This window comes from Nyctibius grandis, chromosome 16 (genome assembly GCF_013368605.1).
Source record: "Nyctibius grandis isolate bNycGra1 chromosome 16, bNycGra1.pri, whole genome shotgun sequence".
NCBI classification, from domain to species: domain Eukaryota; kingdom Metazoa; phylum Chordata; class Aves; order Nyctibiiformes; family Nyctibiidae; genus Nyctibius; species Nyctibius grandis.
The window spans coordinates 11,886,893-11,905,946 of record NC_090673.1 but is presented as its reverse complement, the minus strand read 5'-3'; the positions used below and the strand labels follow the sequence as shown (position 1 = coordinate 11,905,946).

Here is a 19,054-nt window from a genome sequence, read left to right as displayed (position 1 = left end):
GGGCTATTGTCAGGGCACATGCAGATGGACACAGCAGGGTCTTGGGGAAAAAGAAAAAGAGTCCCACCCCGGGGACTTGTTTCCAGAGCGCTTCGCCATGCTGCCCTGGAGCAGAGTGCATCATGGTTTGGTTTTGGGAATCCTTCAGTGTTTGTTTTTTTGGGGTGCAAGGGTGGTGATCTCTCTTTTCCTCTCTCTCATACTCTCTATCCTCTTTCTCTTTTTCCTTCTCCTTTTCTCTCTTTTCTCAATGCCTTTAGAAACCCAAGACACTTAACCACCATGCCACTTTCCCTGTATTAATAAATTGTTCTTAATTTCATACCAGTTATTTGGTGTCATTTTACCTTAATTTACTCCAAGGGATTTATGAACTATTTGCGACCAGGTCATAACATTAAATTGGCATAGTCGGCAGGATCCCTTGCTAAGAGTAAAGTAACCGGTGGCGCCCAGACTCAAGTAAGAGCAAGTTCTCTTCAGAAGGGAGTCTGCCGGGGAGGAAGATATTATCCCTCTGAGGGACAATGATGAATTCAAAAAACAGGACCCCCCTGGGGGGAGTCTGATGTGGATTGTAGTCCTCTCCTAGAGAAACTGGAGAGCTACAACGCTCGTCCTTCCTGTCCCGCTATGACCTGGGCACATAATAATTGCCATGACCCCTAAGCTGTAGTGGACCGGATTACGGTCTTGACGAAGGAACGAAAATTCAAGCTTGGAAAAGGGAAAGCGCTGGTCTGTGGTGTTTTGGGTGCCGCTCTGCTGGCTGCCCAAAAGCAAAGGCAAACAAATCAGCAAAAAGAGCATGAAACAGTTAAATCTGGACAAGACCTGATCAAAGGCATACAGGAACAGCTAGAAAGTGAAGAGAGCGATTAGCTGCCGAAAGGGCAATTAAGCGCCGGCTTCACACCGCCTTAGCGGAATCCTTTGAAGGAGAAAAACTTCTCCCGGAGGAGTTAGAACTTAAAGACCGGGAATCATCCTCCCGGAGGGAGCCAGAGTTTACACAACTGACTCAAACTGATGCCCTAAGAGAAAAATACCCTCTCTATCCCTCCGGGGAGTTGGATGAACTAAGGGGGAGGCTTTACCCGGACAAAAGGGAAGTACTATTGCGCCCCTTGATTAAAAATGAGACAATGAATGATGGGCGGGGGGAGCATGAGTCACCACTCATACAATCCCCCACTCCTTTACAGATTTGGCAAAAGTTCAGCAAAAATATTCCCGGGGACCCCAAGAAACAGAAACTGAATACAGCTTGTGGGCAGGGGGGATCTCTAAGGGAATTCCTAGAGAAATAATGGACGCGTTACCTACCAGCCGTTTGGAAAGCTTAATACGGAACTGGGATAGGGTTAAGGGACCAGAGCCACCCCCAGAAGGTAATCCCCCTGAGGGACCCAGTGGCCTGACCCCTTCAGCCCCTCCCGAACCAAGACCTACTGATTTAACCGTTTCAGAGTCGGAAACCTGTGGCACCGTCCCCAGTGAGTGGGCCGGGGGACGGCCAATGGATACACGTAAGAGGGCTCACCGAGAATAAGCAAGGAGATATGATGATCACCTTTCCCCTTGGCCCTTTTAAAACTCCTGTTACCTTTGTTGTGGACACTGGGGCACAAATGTCAGCACTCCAGAGGTTGCCGCCCGTAATGGCATTTTCCCAGGTAAGAAGCTAATCCGGGCCACCGATGCCCATGGCAAAGAGCACAAGATCGACACTCGGTGGATTGTTCCTCCTTTTTAACAACCGGCTCTGTGTTGGGCCGAGTCCTGTTCTCTTCTCTCTTTCAGGAACTACCCAGAGGAAAAGGACCGGACGACAGAATGCTGAATGAATGCTGATACTAGACCTATTAATCACTTGCGCAATCATTTGTTTATGTATCTTTATAACATGCACTTATCGTTATCGCACAAGGTGTTTTGGGGAGGGAACTTATGTATCTTGTTAATCTAATTAATCAGTTATGTAGATTGTGGAGAAAACAATTTTAATGCTTAAGACAAGGTTTTGTCAGAATGTGTGTGTGGGGGGGGCAAGATCAAGGACCTTAATTCAAGGCATGTGTACTTGCTGGGATACCCCTCCAAGGGCTGGAGAAACCAGGACCCTACCTGCAACATGTCTCCTATACCTCAAATAACCATTTTAAATTTTACAGACCCTTAAGAGGCATCAATTTGTTTTGGAAAACATAACCCAGCAGATGCATGTCCTAAGCAATTGGACCAGATATGCTTTTGGAGATATGAATCAGCAAGTACAAGTCTCTAAAATGACCCTTCAAAATAGGTTAGCACTAAACATGCTGTTGTTGAAGGAGCATGTGGAATGTTAAATCTCAGCAAAGGAGAATGATGTGTTACAATCCACAACACCTCCACCTCTATAGATGAAGCTCGTGCAAAGATGAAGGAGACTGCGGACCAAATGGCTGAATTATTCCAATCAATGCAACCAAAAGACTGGTTTGATGGACTGGCTCCTGGGTCCAGGATCACATCCAGATTAAAATCTCTGGGACTCATAGGGTGGGGAAAATGGAGACAGACATTGGAATCACTTTGTTGATTGAGATTGTATTGATGATGCTAGGCATGGCTATTGTGCCATGCATGATCACTCGATTACTGTCTTCTATCTCTTCTCTTTCCTCTCCCTCTATCCGCTCTGTAAAAATCACCACTATTGACGAGGACCTGGAACTACCAACCAGCCCAGGTGACTTAGGGGACATACAAACAAGTGTTTAAGTCACTGGGTCTTTGTACACCTTAAACAACTTGTTTGACAACTCTGGCTGGAGGAGGGGATGGGTGCTACAGAGGCCTGCAAGTCTGGCAAGAGGTAAGGGCCTTGGGAAGAGAACAATACCTTTGCTGTGCCTTAATTGGTGTGATTTACTGCTTTGGCTGGAGGAAGAGAGAAGTCCTGCGGAGGCCAGATGGTACCTTTTCCTTGGGGCCAGCCTACATGTGCAACAACTTTGCAAGGCGTGAACCACGCTTGTACAGAGCGGGGTCATACAGCGGACACCACAACTAGGAGGGATCACGACCACCAGACACCCCTTGGGGGACTACCGACTCATTTTGAGAACAATCTAGGACTACAAAGTGCAGGCATTCCCAGTGAGAAGCAAGTGGAGGGGGGAGACAAGAGGGATGTTACCACCCTCTCCTATCTCGCATGCAAATGACCTCAAGTATTTAGACCTTCTCCCTTGGGGTGCTGGTGCACACTCCTGCCCCCCGATTTACCGGAGGAGCAGCCCTGCAAGCGATTTACCAACTCTACAGACAACTCACATGGCTGGATCCAAGGGCGGTGATCTCTCTTTTCCTCTCTCTCATAGTCTCTATCCTCTTTCTCGTGCGAGGACGTTGTGCCCCCCCGTGACCCCACCCCCACCCCGTCCCGCGGGGGTTCGGGTGAGGGGCCCCGCGCGACAGCCCCCCCCATTGCACACGCGTGTGCCCACACGCCCCCGCTCGCCGCTGGGGGGGCCCGGGCGCCCGGGAAAGAGGCGCCGGTGGGACAAGGAGCCGCTGGGTATATGAGGAGGGGGGGGCCGCCCCTCAGCCCTTTTGGGTCGATTTTTCCTGATTTTGGTCCTTTTCCCCCGATTCCAGCGGGTGGGGGCTGGGGGAGGGGTGAAGGCAGCTCGGGGGTGGGGGGAGGGGCACTTGGATACGCGCAGCCCTGTCCCGAAGCCGCGCCGCGGGGGCGGGCGGACAGCTGGGACCCCCCGCACCCCTCCCCCCCCCTCTCCCACCCCCCACGGTCTCTTGTCCAGGCCCGTCCGCCGGGGTCCTCGTGGGGGTCGTGGGGGTCCTGGCCGCCAGGAGCCTCTCCCCCCAAACTGTTCCTGCCCCAAATCCGCCTTTTCTCCCCCCGAAAAGCAGCGGCACCGAAAAAACACCTTAAAAAAAGCCAAAATGCCCCAAAAAGGGAGGTGGGGGAGGAGCGGGGGGAACCCCTCCTCTCCCAAACCCCAGGGGGATCCCCCCAAGTGTCCTCAAAACGGGGGGCCTTCCCCGCATATCCCCGGGGGGGTCCCCAACGTGGGGGGGTCGCAGAAAGAGGTCCCCCCCCTCCTCAGGACCCCGCTCCCCCACCGCCGCCGTGGAGCACCCGCGCCCCCCCGGTACCCCCGAGTGCCGAGGGGGGACAGCGGGAGGGGGGAGGGGGAAGACGGTGCGGATGGCGCACTCCTCGGGGGGCCGCAGGGGTCTCAGGGGCAGCCCCCGCCCCACCACTTTTGGGGAGTGAGTGTGGAGCCCCCCCCTTCCTCCTCCACCACCATCGAGGACGCCCAAGATCGCAACGGCCGCCGCTGCCGGGGGTAGCGCCGGGGGGGCGTCCCTTGGCGGGAGGTCCCGGTGACACCGGGGGGCGTCCCTTGGCGAGGGTCCCGGTGACACGGAGGGGGTCCCGCCGCCGGCCGAGCCCGGGCGCAGGGCGGGGCGTGGCGGCGCCGGGGGGGCCGCGGGCGGACAGACAGACGCGGGGAGCGGAGCGCGGCGGTACCGCCGTCAGCACGCGCTCCCCGCACCGGCGTCTCCGCCCCCGCCCCCGCCCCCCTCCCCCGCCGTACCCAGCTCAGCCGTAAGGATGCGCCGGGCGGGGCCGGGGCCGCCGGACCCTCAGGGCCTCCCCGGTGCCGCCCGGCAGCGGCCCCCCAGCGCCGAGCCCGGCGGGACGGGCCGGGGCGGCTGCGGCACAGGGACAGCGGCCGCGGGCGGCGGGTCCCGGCGAAGGCGTCTTCCTCGGTGCCGGCGACCGAGGCCGAGTCGCCGTCCCGGTGCCCCCGGCGCTGCTCTCCCGCGGGGGCGGGTCCGGCGGCGGCTGCTCCGGGGCGGTGCGCGGCGGCACCGAACTGCTCAGGCCGATCAACGCCCCGAGCGCGCCGGGTCCCGGCGGCGCCGGTCCGGCCACGTCGGGGGAAGAGGGTGGTAGCGCCGGGGGACGGGGGGAGACCCTCGGGAACGGCCGCCAGCCCCCGGCTCAGCGGCAGACGGCGGGGCGGGCGGCGGGGGGGCGGTGAGGAGGCGGGAGGGGAAGGGGGGGCTGCCCCCCGTAGGGCGGCCGGGGGAGGGCGGCCAGGGCCGGGGGGGCATGGGGGAAGGGGAGTAAGGGGGGGCAGGGGACCCAGGCGCCTGGGTCCTGCATCCCCCACTGACACTGGATGTCGGGCAGGGACCCTCCAGCCCCCCCACAGGGAACCCAAGTGTCCGGGTGCTGCACCCCGCCACCAACCCAGTTATGGAGGAGGGACCCCCCCAAGCCCACCCACCACAGGGGACCCGGACGTGTGGGCACGGGCCCCCCCCACTGACCCCATGTATAGGGCGGGGACCCCCCCAGACCCCTCCCCCAGCACAGGGGACCCAGGGGCCGTGAAAGTAAATCGGCGGAGAAGGCTGGAAACGCCCTGGGGGGCTTTTGAATGCAGTTTATTTATTCCCCGTCACTGAGACAGACACAAAGGCACCCGCGGCAGCAAAGCGGGGGGATGAGAACCGAAAGCCGCGATCTTCGCGATCTTCGCTGGGAAGCCGCGGGGCGGGGGCAAACACCCCCCAAATGCAGGTACTGGCGTGCGCGCAGGGCTCGGCCCGCAGTAATGAACCGCCCTTCTGGGGAAGGGAGCTCTGGGGGGAGGGAAATGATGAGAAAATGGCTCAGGGGGCTGTACTCGAGAAGAAAACCCCTTCCTGAATTTCCTGAGAGCCGCCAAAGCTGCTCACGGGGAGGGACGGCACCTCCCGGCTGCCCTCCGAGGCTGGCAGAGGTGTCCGTCCCGGGGCTCTCCTTCCCTCGAACCTTTTATCTCCTGCTGCCAGCGGGAACGAAAAGCCGCCCGGGCCCAGTAAGGAAAGGATGGGGAGCAGCAGCCCGCCTGCCTCCCCGCTCAGGCGTGCCCAGGGGCTCACCCGCTCGCCCCCTGCGCCAGAAACCGGCTCAAATGCCACGGCACAGACCGAGGGGCACCACGCCGATGCCCGAACCCGCTGTTGTCCCCACCTGACTTTTAGAACCGCAGGATTAAGCATCCCCTTCCCACCTCGTCCACAGCAAACTCCCATCACAGAAGGTTTTCCCCACTGTGGTGTTCATGATCGGCACTGCTCGTGCTCGCGTGCGTTGGCGTTGCAGGTCCTCGCCCTTCGGGGTGGGTTTGCTGCCGTGGTGGCCCCGATGGGGAAAGATGGCCCTGATCTCCTGGGAGAGCGGATCTGTGATCCGCTGCTCTTGGGTTTGTGCTGTGGAGTCTGGCTAAACCTGCGTGAAAGGCACCGTCCGGGGGCCAAAATGGAGACCAGAAAGCTGGGATCATGCTGGGATCACTCAGAACGGGGATCAACAGGGGGATTTAACCAAATCCCCCCATTTTAAGCCCTCCCTCTGCGGAGGATCTCAGGAGAGCGAGCACACAAAGCTAAATCCTCTCTCCAATCGAGACACAAACCCGGGGCGGGGGGGGTGTGTGATTATCCTGTTGGAAATAGGAAACTTTTCAGCCTTCCTGTGGAGCCAACAAGAAGGGGCATCGACGTGAACACGCCCGGTGCTGCGGTCTGTGGGGCGCGCGCCTGCGGTGCGGTATTGCTGACCGTGCTGGGGATGGGATGAGCTGATACGCAACTGTTTTCTGACGTGTTTAGTGCACGGGTACGCCTTGACCTTCCCCCACTCGCAGGGTGGAGATCCCCCATGTGACAGTAGATAAGTTACCTTAAGTTCTTGATGGCTTTTTTCTTGCTGCCTTTGGTGGGCATCTGTTAGTGGGAGAAGCATCTGGTTAACTAGAATCGGGTTTTAAAAGGGATTAAGGGGGAGAGAGGGAAATGTCAGCGTTAAGTGATGTGTTCCCAGAACAAAAACTGACTCAGGGATCATTTAGAGCCCGGGAGGTGGGGAGGACTCCCCCTCCCTGCCAGCGCACACTGGGATGCCACGCTTGCAGCCTGGGGCTCTCCTGGCACAAAGCAAGCTTAAAAGTTCCCCAGAGAAGTTGGTTTAGGTCCCCAGCTGATCTTGTGCCTCAAGTGTAATCTTTTAAAGGCGTTCTCATCAAAACGAACGAGTTCGGTGTTTATTTGTCGGTTTGGGAAAGGCGGTGGAGCCCAGAGGGTTTGTACAAACACTTGCACCTCGCCCTGCTGCCCGTGGGCTCACGTTCGTTCCCGAGCAGGATCGCAGCCCACAGGCACGGCGAGGGCTCTGCTGCTGGCCAGACAGGCAGCTCTGTTGGCTCTTTGGCTGCCCTGCCACTGATGGTCATGGCTTTCTGGCTTCAGCCCCGTCCTGCCCCTGGCAACTGCTGGCCTTTCCAAGGATCTCGGGGAGGTGGGGAAGGGTTCCCGGGGTCAGCCTCAGCGCACCCTTTTCCTGGCGCCCTGCTCGAGCCTGACCCACTCCCTGTGTCTCTTGTCCTTGAGGGAGGGGGTGAGGCAACGGCAGAAACTCTCCTGGGGACATTCCCCTACGAGGTGCACAAGGAGATCGCTCAGACCTTCCGTGTGCAGGTACTGCAAGAGCTGTGGGCAGGATGCCCGGGAAGGAGGCAGGGCTGTCCGCAAGCCCTTGGAGGAAAGAGTGCGGAGGGTGGCCCCAGCAGCCCCTGTCCTCCCACGCCCCTTGCTCCTGCGGGACACGGCAAGAGGAGAGCGAACGGGGCTTGGCTCTGTCGGAAGTTCTTGTGAGGGCCTGGCCAGAGATCAGAGAGAGCTACTGCAAGAAGGGTCAGCTCCAGCTGCAGAGAGAGATTCAGCCCTAGGCAAACACTGGGATCTCACAAATACACATAGAGCCTTAAAAACGAAGCAGACGGTTAGTGGCAGACAAGTCAGGGTCTGCACTCCCAGAAGGAGATGCTCCTTAAAAGCACACAAGAGCGGCATGTGAGTTTAGACAATACGGTTGGTGAAAACCGAGCTTTGAAAGTGAGAACGGAAGAGATGGAAACGGAACTCAAGACTGAACATAAAGAACTTAAAAAAGCAATGAAAGACATAAATAATTTATGATCCATTTATGATGGATCATAAATAAATCCCTGGAAAGCTTGCCAGTTATTGCTGAACAGGAAAGCAGCAAAATTAAAATGAGCTAAGATTTTTTGTGAGAGGATGCACAAAAGCTTATACTTGGAATATTTCTTCATGCTCTTGCTCTTATGTTAGGTGTCGTTCTACACGTGCAAACCTGTGCTGCTGTCCTGCTGCTACTGCAGCCCAAGCAAGGAGGTGGATCCTTTCTGGGTTATTATTAGTATTTCGGTAACTGCAAGGATCAGTGGTTGGTATTTGTCCATAGAGGCTGCAGAAATACAGAGCCATGGCCATTGCTTTTGCGCCGTCAAGCACAACTGTGATCCTTCCTGGCTGAATTTTTAGTTTAGCCAAGCTCCCGGCTTTTGGGAATCCACTGTAATTTCAATGTAGCACTCCAGCAGTGAGATGAGCCTTTTCCCCCTATTCTCTGTCCCCTTTCCCACCTGCTTTGTGTTAGTTTCTGTTTAGTCTTCTGTTTGAAATGGGAGTTAATACATTGACTGTCGATTCTGGGGTTTGGGTTTAGTTTTTTGTTTTGGTTTGGTTTTTTTTACCCCCCCACCCCCCCCAGCCCCATTCTCCTGCAGTATTGTCTTAGGGCTGTACCTAAGTTCCACGGAGATGTTGTTTCTACTTGACTGATTGGAGGGACTGGCAGGAAATAGTTCAGTAGAAATTTAAAGGAAAAACACAAGAACGTAGGGTCATTGGAAGATGGCCCTTGGGCAAAGGTACTAAATAGTACGTTAATTACCTATTTGCTGCTTTTGATAAGTGTTCAGTAGAAAGGAGTGCTGTCACCTTCTTTACATGGCCCACAGGCCCTAGAATAACTGCTTCCTAACACAATAGGAGAACTAGTTAATAGTTTATGTACTGTTATGTTTCAGTTACTGGTCATATTGGACTGTTCAATGCCAGACTCCAGTAGAGAGCTTTCCTAATTTCTTGTTTGCTTCTGAAAAACCACAGAATGATCGTGGCTGTGCCTGCCATGAGAGAGCACAGGCCTGTTTTCCCACGTGTGAAAAAGAGCGGCGCATGGGGCACGAAGCTTCAGAATACTCCATCAGGCTTCCTTTTTAACAGAGCTCGGTAGAAAACATTCTGAAAAGAAGGGAAGTTGAATCTTCTGGTAAGACTTGCAAGGGAAGGAAGGTCTCTTTTTCCAGATCTGGGTGTTCCTCTCCAAAGGCACATTTTCAAGAACTTTTCCGTTAGCAATACAGTGATGTTGTATGTGCTTTCCTAAACACAGAGAGAAGGAATGAGTAAATGGAGTGAGGAATCCTCTTGGGCATGTAGATTTTTTTTTCTCCAGAGTCTGGTAAAGCTGCTCCCTCGAATTCTTCCACTCCATTAGGTAATAAAGGACAAGAGCTTTTCCCAAGGCAGGGTTTTAATCTCTTTTCTGATCAATGTAGTGACCTCTTGAGGAGAGCTGTTCAGTTTACATTGTGAAATTTTATTTACATTTTTGAGCAACCCAAGACACAAGAAGCAGTGATTGGAGGTTCTTTCTGATCATGTTTTACTAGTGTCGGCTTATCTGCTGCTGGTGGCACAATATAATTCAATATACTGGAAAAGGGAGAAGATGAGAGTTACTGTTTTCATGTGTGGAAAACCTGCCCTTCAGCTCTCACTGACCACTGCAGCCCATCACTGACCGGTGGCCTGAGGACTTCATTCCTGCAGCTCTTCCAGGGGGAGCTGGGAGGGAGGAGTGTGGCTGCAATGGAGAAAAAAAGTCACAGCATTGTGCTCTGCAGCCATGTTTTCATCATCATTAGAAATTGGTTTTGGACTGACAGCAAGGAGAATAGTATTAAATTCTCACCCTTCTCACACTACTTTGCATAGTATGGCCTGTGGTCTAATAAAATACAAGAAATGGGTTTTCTCCATTTTTATAGGCTACTCTGTCATGAGAAACACCTTTATTTCACTAATTTGAGCAGTTTATTTTTTCTAGACAAAGTGGTGGGTTCCTTTTATGGCTGGTGCTTTGGATTGGTGTTTTGATTTGGGTTTTGTGGGGTATGGGGAGTTTGGCATTTTTAAAGTTACTGACAGGAGGGGCAGAGTTGGTGTTTCAGGGCTGATGTGCCTGTGCTTTATTTGGACAGGCAACTACTGTGTTCACAAAAGCACAACCGTGTGCATTTAGAAATGATGAGACATGAACTGTTTGATTTACAAACTACACTGAAAATAAGTTTCCTGTAGTGATGCTTCCTTCTCAAATAAACGGAAACTTTTTAAAAATCCTTTTTAGCTGAAAACTGACAGCTTCCTTACCCATTTGACTTCAAAGCAGTTGGGAGCATTTGACAAGGGTCCTTCCCTGAGCTATTCTGGAGCAATAAGTTGATCTCAGGCGGGTTTGGTTGGCTTAGTTTCTTCTCATTAACCACACAGGCGCTCCTAAGCTGCCATAGGGTTGGGCTTTGTTTGGAACAAACACAAATGACACTGGGTTGGAAATCACTGAGTCAACTAGGTTGGAGGAGACCTCTGGGATCATCGAGTCCCACCTTTGACCTAACACCACTGTGTCAAGTAGACCATGGCACTAAGTGCCACATCTCGTCTTTTCTTAAACACCTCCAGGGATGGTGACTCCACCACCTCCCTGGGTAGCCCATTCCAATGCCCAATAACCCTTTCTGTGAAGAAATTTTTCCCTATGTCTAACCTGAACCTCCCCTGGCGCAGCTTGAGGCTGTGCCTCTTTCAGTGACACTCCGACGATATAGTGCAGACTTTCAGACTACAGTCGAGGTTAACTATTGCTGTGTTTTGATTGTAGAACTTGAATAGGTGTTTAATTTTTTTGTGAGAAAAAACGATAGAGATATTGATAGAGATCAGTGCTGGAATGATGTGTCTACTTGTTACCAATACTCAAAAATCAAATAAAATTCAATCGTAAAATGATAAGTTTAATAAGATAGGTATACTGGGAAAAGGGGTACTGTGTTTGCTATAGAGTCTGTAGAGTTAGCCAGAGGTTGTTAAATTTTAACAGGTTACCGTGGAAACCCCATTAGGTGAGTTACTGGACCTTTTGTGCTGTTAAGAGACCGTCATGGACACTAGTTGAATACAATAGGGTTACCTGGACTTCTTGCTTTGGAACCAGCTAGAACTGGTTTTGAGGTTTGACCAAGAGCCAAGGTGCTAATACGCCTGCGCAAGAAGGAGAGGTGAAAAGTGCACAGCGAGGAAGACATACGGCCTTCATCGCGGAGACCCCGGCCCACGACCACCAGAAGAAAATACGCATGCGCAACTAGGAGGAGTTAAAGGTGGAGACTATGGAAATGATTTCTTGGAACTCATTATAATAAAGACCACCTTTTCAGGGAAAAGTTATGCGTATGTATAGGAATTCTTAGAATTATAATGAATATGTAACATTTTACTACGTAAATACAGAATGATTTCTCAAGGGAGGGGCACACGGCTTTGGAGGGGCTACCCCCCCATGCTGCCCAGCGCTGCAATAAAGGTGTGCCTGCTTCTTAATGCTACATTGGTGTTAAGAGGTTTTATTCCCAATTTCGGTGACACACTTCTGGGATCAAAGTTCTCTAAAGGCATTGGGAAGACAGAGGGACTACAAAAACTATTTGAGAGTTGGAGAAAATCCTTTACCAGACGAGAGAGATCTTAACAGCTCATTTGAAAAAGTACATTTAGAAATGATCTGATTACAGTGCATAAATACTGCCCTGGAAAGAAAATACCATACGGGTCAACCATATGGCAGAACAACTTAAACTTAACCAGTTTCCATCTTTACACGTGTATCAGCCAAAGAAAACTCCTAGAATTTAAATGCTTTTGTTTTTAATGTTAAATAGCGTAGTTCTTTTTCAGAGTGCTAACGGGGTTCATTAAGGCAAAATGGAAAGGGAGCTAAAAAAGCAGCTGAACTTTAACAAGACTGTGATACCGAAAAAGTCGGAAAATAAACTCTCTAAGACTTATTTTTAAGTTTTAGAAAGCAGGCATTCTTTATTGCAGCGCCAGGAGCACGGGGGTATTTCCACCGATCGTGCTCAACCTCAGTTCCAGCCGGCGCTCCTTATGTTGTCATATCATCATGCATCTGCATCGTATTTCCCGGGAATCTCATACATATTTAAATCATTTCTTGGAACTATTTACGTAAGTTAACACCCACTGGCCATGGGTAGTCTTGTACCCTGGTGGTCTTTGGGGGTCGTCAGGCCCCTCTGGTGGCCATCACTCCTGTGTCCTTTTGGTGAACTTCAGGGATGCACACGTGCCGCTCGGTGTATCACACCCGGTTGCTTCACTTGTCAGTTGTTGCCTTAAGTAGCCAGGATTTTCAGTAAGATCTGGGTTACCAAGTCAACTGTCCAGGGAAGAGATCATCCCTGTCAAAAACAACATACAAACAAACCCACACTGCAACTTCTTCTGCCTCTTCCTAGGGGACCTCAGCTTGAAGCTGTTGTAACACATATCCCCTTCTTGGATGCGCTACGGGATCTCGTACGCATTTCCAATAGGAGAAAGTGCCCACACAAAGATGCAATTCTAGAGAAGATAAGACAGACAAGGATGGGAAGGAGGCAGCAATGAAACAATGAAAAGTGATGAAAGATGGAGAAGTCAGGACTCAAAAGACTAACAGTTTGCTGGTCATTTGAGCTCAAGAGGAAAAATGGCCGAATTTAGCAAAAGCAGCGAAAGGGAAGATGAGCATTTCACTTACAAGATCAGCACAGCGTACACAGGTAGTAAAACACAACCACATCTTTTCAGGGGCTGCTGGGACCAAAACAGTCTGGCTTGAGTGCTTGGGCAATCATTGAGAAGTCGTTGAGGTTCAATTTCATTCTGAAATAATACGGCTAATCACTCTTATTACAAATAAAAGCAAACCACTTAGAACTGCTTTTCAAGTCAGGAAAGTTTCTCTTCTCCTTTCTTCTCCCACATTTATTTCTTCCATTTGCAGTTACCTCTTGCTTCAGTTCCACAAGGAAGTACTGACAGCTTAATAACAATGTTAACAGCAACAATCAAACAGCAGGGCTGCTAGTTGGGAAAAAAAAAAGGAAAAAAGAAAAAAAAAACACTAAAATCCAACATGTAGCCTTGGTTTACACCTGTGATAAAGCAGCAGGGAAATGCTGGACTAATGGCTGTGAGTTGCCAGAACTGCTCTTGCAGATGATAGCAGGAGTTTTCTCTCACAAGACTCATTCCTATCCAAGGACACCAGTTCATCACACTGATCCACATCCCACTTCCAGAGAACCCGAATGAAAAAGAGGAGGAAGCTGTACCTGAGCTCCCAGTTCTGTAACCAGTTGTGCCGAGAGTGTAATACAAATCTCTGAAACCTTGATTTCAGAAACCTGACCAGAGATATACCCTAATCAGCCACTATGGCTGGGTATAACCACGGACATGCTCATGCCATTCCATGCGGTAATTCTCTGTAGCTTTTTCTCTAGCATTATTCTCCACAGCTCAGTGAGAACCACAGGCAACCGTTGTCTTCTGCACCATCTGCACAGTCCTTGTCATCATGTTGCAGGAGAAATGATCCATGCTACACTAAGACTCAGAAATCTCAAGAAGTCCTGTTGATCCACTCTGGATGGTATTTGTGTTATCCTGCTCAGAGACAGCCAGTTCCTGACCTTGGTAGAACTGACTGACGCCACTGCTTGCCTCTGGGCTGCTCCCACAGACGATTGCCTTCCAGCAATCTCTGCCCAGGCGCACCAGCAGCTTTTGACTGGGAGCTCCCTGGTTAGTGCTGCGTTATCGAAGCAGCCACTAGTAAGTGGCATAAATCGCTCTTGACTCCACACACTGCCCATGGACTTGCTTCTCCAAACAACTGACTTTTACTAGACCCTTTGGACAGCGTATTTCTATTTCAGTCTACCCACACCACCACCCTTGACGACTCCTTTGGAATGATTTGCTATGCCAAACATTGATCTCAGCCTTCTGAGATAAGTTATTTCGTTGTGACTTCCCAATAGTTAGACTGACCCTCCTGTCCTGGATGAAAAAGCAGCTCATGATGAAAGTGAGAGGACAAAGATGCACCGTGTGAAAAATAACTACTAGAATATCAATGGCATGACTGGCCGTTGGATATTTATATCCTTACACCAACGTGTTATCCTGGCCATAACCTGGCCACCTTGGATAAGCTTATATTAAAAAAAAAAATCATATAAAAGACAAAGGCTGATATTTGTAAGACAGGAAACAAGCTTGGGTAGGTCAACCCTTTTTCAACATACATGAGCATAACTGGCTTTGCTTGTCCTCTGGGAGGAAAAAAAAAAACAAGTTATGCTTTACGCTGTAACAGAAAAGGAAGCCCTTGCATTTTTACTTCAGATCTTTCGACATTTGATAAGCCAGACCCTCCAAATGAGGTGCAGTTTCCACTGGAAGTATATAAAGCATTTACAGTAAGTACTGTAGTTATCTTTAATAAGACACCTCTGAGGTGGGGCCAATTCCAAAAGCCACCTTAGTTTTTCTCATTTACCAAATGAAACTCAGGACTGCAGAAAGCTGTCTGGAACAACACAGTGGAGCTATTTCCCAGTATTTTCGTAATATTAAAGAACCTCTTTTTGCCCAGGCAAGGACAGTCTTCAAAGATAAATGCAGCCTTGTTAACTAAAATGAATTCTGGTGAAGTCAAGCAAAAAACTTATACAGAAAAAACCACTCCACGGATGAGGACAGCCACTGTGCTGCTGCCCTGAAACCTAACTTGAATTACAAAAGTACCCGTTTAATGTTCAGTGGGTCTTTGAAATAGGTATTTGTAAACCACATCACTTTCACTTTCTCAAGCAGATCACTTTGCAAATGTATATCCTTCACTCCACAAGTCCATAAACCTACAGTTCATTCATGGAGCCTCCTCCGCTTTCACCTGGTTTCAGTATGCTACACTCACCTGGAAAAAGCTGCAGTGGGTGTGTGTCGAAGCTGTAGGACCAGCACAGCCAGTCAGAGGACCTGTGTGGGCAGGTGGTGGACGCTGCAGTGCAGCTGCAAGAATTCAAACACAGTGATCAGACTTGCAGGAGTTGTGTTTGGGGTGCAGAGTTCTATCGCTTACTTTGACTAAACATTTCAATAATCGCACAGTGAACTCAATTCCAGAAACGTATTATTACCTCCCAAGTGATTTTAAGACCGATTCCTTCACCTTACAAAATATTTATTCTATTATACGTGTACATATATTAAAAATATATATTGTAAAATTGATATACACTATGAAAGCTGACACAGGCAGGACGCAGGAACAGCCACAAAACCACGGATAAAATGCAAAGAGCAAATTTATCCCCGTTACCTCGCAAACCGGGGGATCTCCGAAGCAGCACCCGGGGCAAAGGCACGCAAGCGGGGACACAGGCACCGCGGAGCTCGGTTCCTGCTAGAGAGAGCGCGAGATCTCGGGCCTGCTGCCTTCGCCTGGATATTGGGGGTTTCTTGCAGGCGGCAGTTTTCCACTGTGCTTTGATCTCCTCACAGCAGGGCTGGAATCTCAGCCATGAACAATTGGGTGCCCCTGAGTCTTACCACAGACCTATGTTATCTGAACGCAGATGTTCTACTTGTCCAGCACACAAGCCTAAACAACAGTTAGTAGTGTGATAGATGTGTTTTTCGACACCCCAGGTGCAAGTCACTTGAGCGTGTTTACAATCCTCCCCCCCAGTCTTCCCTTATATTCCCACACTTCCCAATGGATTCTGCCAGATTGCTCTGCCCACACTGCTCGAGGACAGCTTCGCTTGAATGTCTGCATTGTATCTACTGTGGCCCTGTGGCTCCTCAGCTTTGTGGCTCCTACGCAGCCTCTGACATAACTAATAATCTGCCCGTGATTTACATTACACCAGAGGTCAGATATGGTCAGCGTCAGAATACGAGGAGAAAGTCTGAAGGCTTTCACTTGCCAAAGCAATAGGGACAAAAGGTACTTACTTCACCATCTACCTTCATCTACGCCGTGGGGACCACTTTGGCAAAATACTGAAACACCATGGAAGCTACAAGCAAAGACAGACACTATTAATAACTGGCAAAGAGCTGGAAAGCTCAACTGACAGGTTAGGCAGACACAGATTGCTTTTTTTCAACTTGTCAAGGAACATCTTCCTGCACAACAGCTACTGGAGGTTTTGGGGGACAGTGAAGTTCATGTCTGACCTGAGTTTTCCTTTTGCCAAAGTGAATCTCACTCCTGTTGCAACCAAAACCAAACTACTTCTTCAAAATTCTTATTCTAGCACAGGAAAACCTTTCCATTTAACAGCATAGCCCTAAGAAAACATACTCAGCTCTAAATGAGTATCCTATATCAATTTCAAGTACCGCTACGGTTCATTGCTGTAGAAGCATGGTTTCGACCCTATCAGGAGATGAAAAGGAAGATCTGGATCAGTGAAGGAAAAAATAGGAGGAGAACTCCTGCTGCTGCCTCAGACCATCTCTTAAGGATAACGGAAGGCAGGAGTCGCTTTGAAAACCTATTTTCTATGAAATTCCCTGGAGGAGAAGATTATTCATCCATTTCCACAGAAGAAGTTATTCTCATCTAGAATATCTTTAGCTGGTCTGCAATAAACATAAACCTGACCTGCAGTCTACTTCTCCCACTTCTTTTCTGGAGCACATCTTCAGTCCTAATTCCTCAAGAATTTGCCAGCCGGTTCTCCGAGGCCCAGGACGGAAACCTTCAGCCTACAGAGAGAATTTTACCAGCCAGCTCGGGGCCCCTCTCAGAGGGTTTGTTACCCCACAGAAAAACTACAACATCGCGATCGCGATAGCGTAGATACGGGCAAAGGGGGGCAACGGGTATCTTTTGGTTGGCAACTTCATGAAATGCCAGACGCATCAGTCTCAGCACGAAAATATAACCTATAGCTCGGTTTCAGTATCGCTCCTCCCAGGTTTATCCGCAGTCACACAATCCCCCGAGAGCAGCCAGAGGCCGGGGCTCATTGTCCCACCCAAGGGCAGCGCTGAGCAGGACCCGTCCCTCCCTGGCCGCCGAGGCGGTGCTGCAGCTCCGGGAAGAAAAGCTGCCCCGGCCGAGCGCGCTGAGACCGTCACTGCCGGGGAGACGAGACCCGCCGTCAGCCCCGCCGGCCGCGGCCGCCCGCCCGCCTCAGCCCCGCCTCAGCCCGCCCGCCGCCGCCCCGAGCCGCCGCCGCCCAGCGCCGGCCCGCAAGGTCTCCCCGGCCGCCCGCCGGCCCCCGCCCGCTCACCCAGCGCGGCCCCGCACGCCTTGACCCGAAAGTCTTCCAGGGCCTCGGGGAAGGCACCGGCCCGCCTCAGCCGCCGGGAACCAAACCCGCCCTGGGGGGCTGCGGGGAACGTACCGCCCCGGCACCGCCCCGGCACCGCCCCGCCGGGCAGCGCGGCCCGGAGCCGGCCGAGGCGGCTGGCGGGGCGGGGCTGGGGCTTCCGCTCTCCCCCGGGGCGGGACGGGACGGTCCTCGCTGCCGCCTCGCCCTCTGCCAACGGCCCCCGCGCCCCTGAAGGACACCGGAGAGACGCTGCCCGTGCCGAGGCCGGGGAGCTGCGAAGGGCGAAGCTGCTGCACGGAGCCCCTGGCTCTCGCTTTCACATCCCCCCCAGCCCAGCCGGTGCCTCCGGCTTTGGCCGCTCTGCGGTTTGGGGCTGACGCCCTTTGGAGAACACCCGAGCTGTCCCTCTGTTCTGCCAGCGGACGGGCTCAGCACAAAGCACACAGACACCGGGTTTAAAAGATAAGCTTACTTTTACTTTAGTTTAAAGCAGCGAAAGAGAAAGAAAGGAAGCAGCAATAAAATAATAAGGGAAATAATAAATAATAAGGGAAATTCCAGAACAGCAGCTCTGGGCTCCCAGACCACAGCTGCTAAGGACTAAGACAGCTCTTGGCGACAATCCGACAGCTCCTGGCTGGTCTCTGCACAGCACTCAACATAGTCCTGCTTGTATTTTCCTTCTTGTGCCAGCTGCGTCTGCAGGAGGGACACCTGAAAGAGGCAAAAGGCCAAGCTCAGACAAGCCCACGCCGTGAGGACCATCCATAGCTCCACGGTACCAGCTGTGCGGGAAGACGCACCCTCTAACTCCAGCCCCGACAAACACTTTGTCCTTGTGGAATGGGAAGTAACAGGTTCCCAGCGTCACCCTGAACTGAACTCGCGTTATCAACAATTCAAGGTTCTTGCTGGCAGACATTCACACGTACAACACCGAGACATTCCATGGCTATTAAAGACAGAGCTTCCTCCAGGATTTAGTAACACTGACAGCGGCGGCAGCAGCGACAGCGACTTGAGGTTAGTGTGGGGGCGAGGGCGGCATCGCGCTGTAACCGGCTGGTTTTCGTACTCTTGACCCCCCTGGAGCAGCAGCCCCTGGAGCAGCAGCCCCGAGCTGCTTCCCCCCACCCCGGACCCGGAGGTTCCCGGCAACGAATCAGGAGAGGAGAGGGCGTAGCCAGAGGCACCGCGGGCGATTTAAACGCACCTCCCCCTGTTGATTGGGAGGAATATAAGTCTGTTGTCAGAGGATGTAGGGAGGCAACTAGGAAAGCTAAGGCCTCCTTGGAATTAAACCTTGCAAGAGAGGTCAAGGACAACAGAAAGGGCTTCTTCAAATACATTGCAGGTAAAGCCAACACTAGAGGCAATGTAGGCCCACTGATGAATGAGGTGGGGGCCCTGGAGACAGAGGATAAAAAGAAGGCAGAGTTGCTGAATGCCTTCTTTGCCTCTGTCTATACTGCTGGAGGCTGTCCTGAGGAGCCCCGGACCCCTGAGGCCCCAGAAGAAGTCAGGATAAAGGAGGAATCTGTCTTGGTAGATGAGGGCTGGGTCAGGGACCAATTAAGCAATCTGGACGTCCATAAATCCATGGGCCCTGATGGGATGCACACGCGGGT

At 51.7% G+C, this 19,054-nt stretch overlaps 1 long non-coding RNA gene across 1 annotated transcript; it reads right to left on the bottom strand.

Annotated features, from left to right (window-relative positions):
• Positions 1-12,032: 12,032 nt before the first annotated feature.
• Positions 12,033-17,448, bottom strand: LOC137670972 (uncharacterized). The gene is made up of 5 exons (XR_011049375.1): positions 17,385-17,448; positions 16,096-16,160; positions 15,458-15,541; positions 15,053-15,147; positions 12,033-12,482 (listed from the first exon to the last, which is right to left on the bottom strand). It is a non-coding gene; the product is annotated as an uncharacterized lncRNA (long non-coding RNA).
• Positions 17,449-19,054: the final 1,606 nt, after the last annotated feature.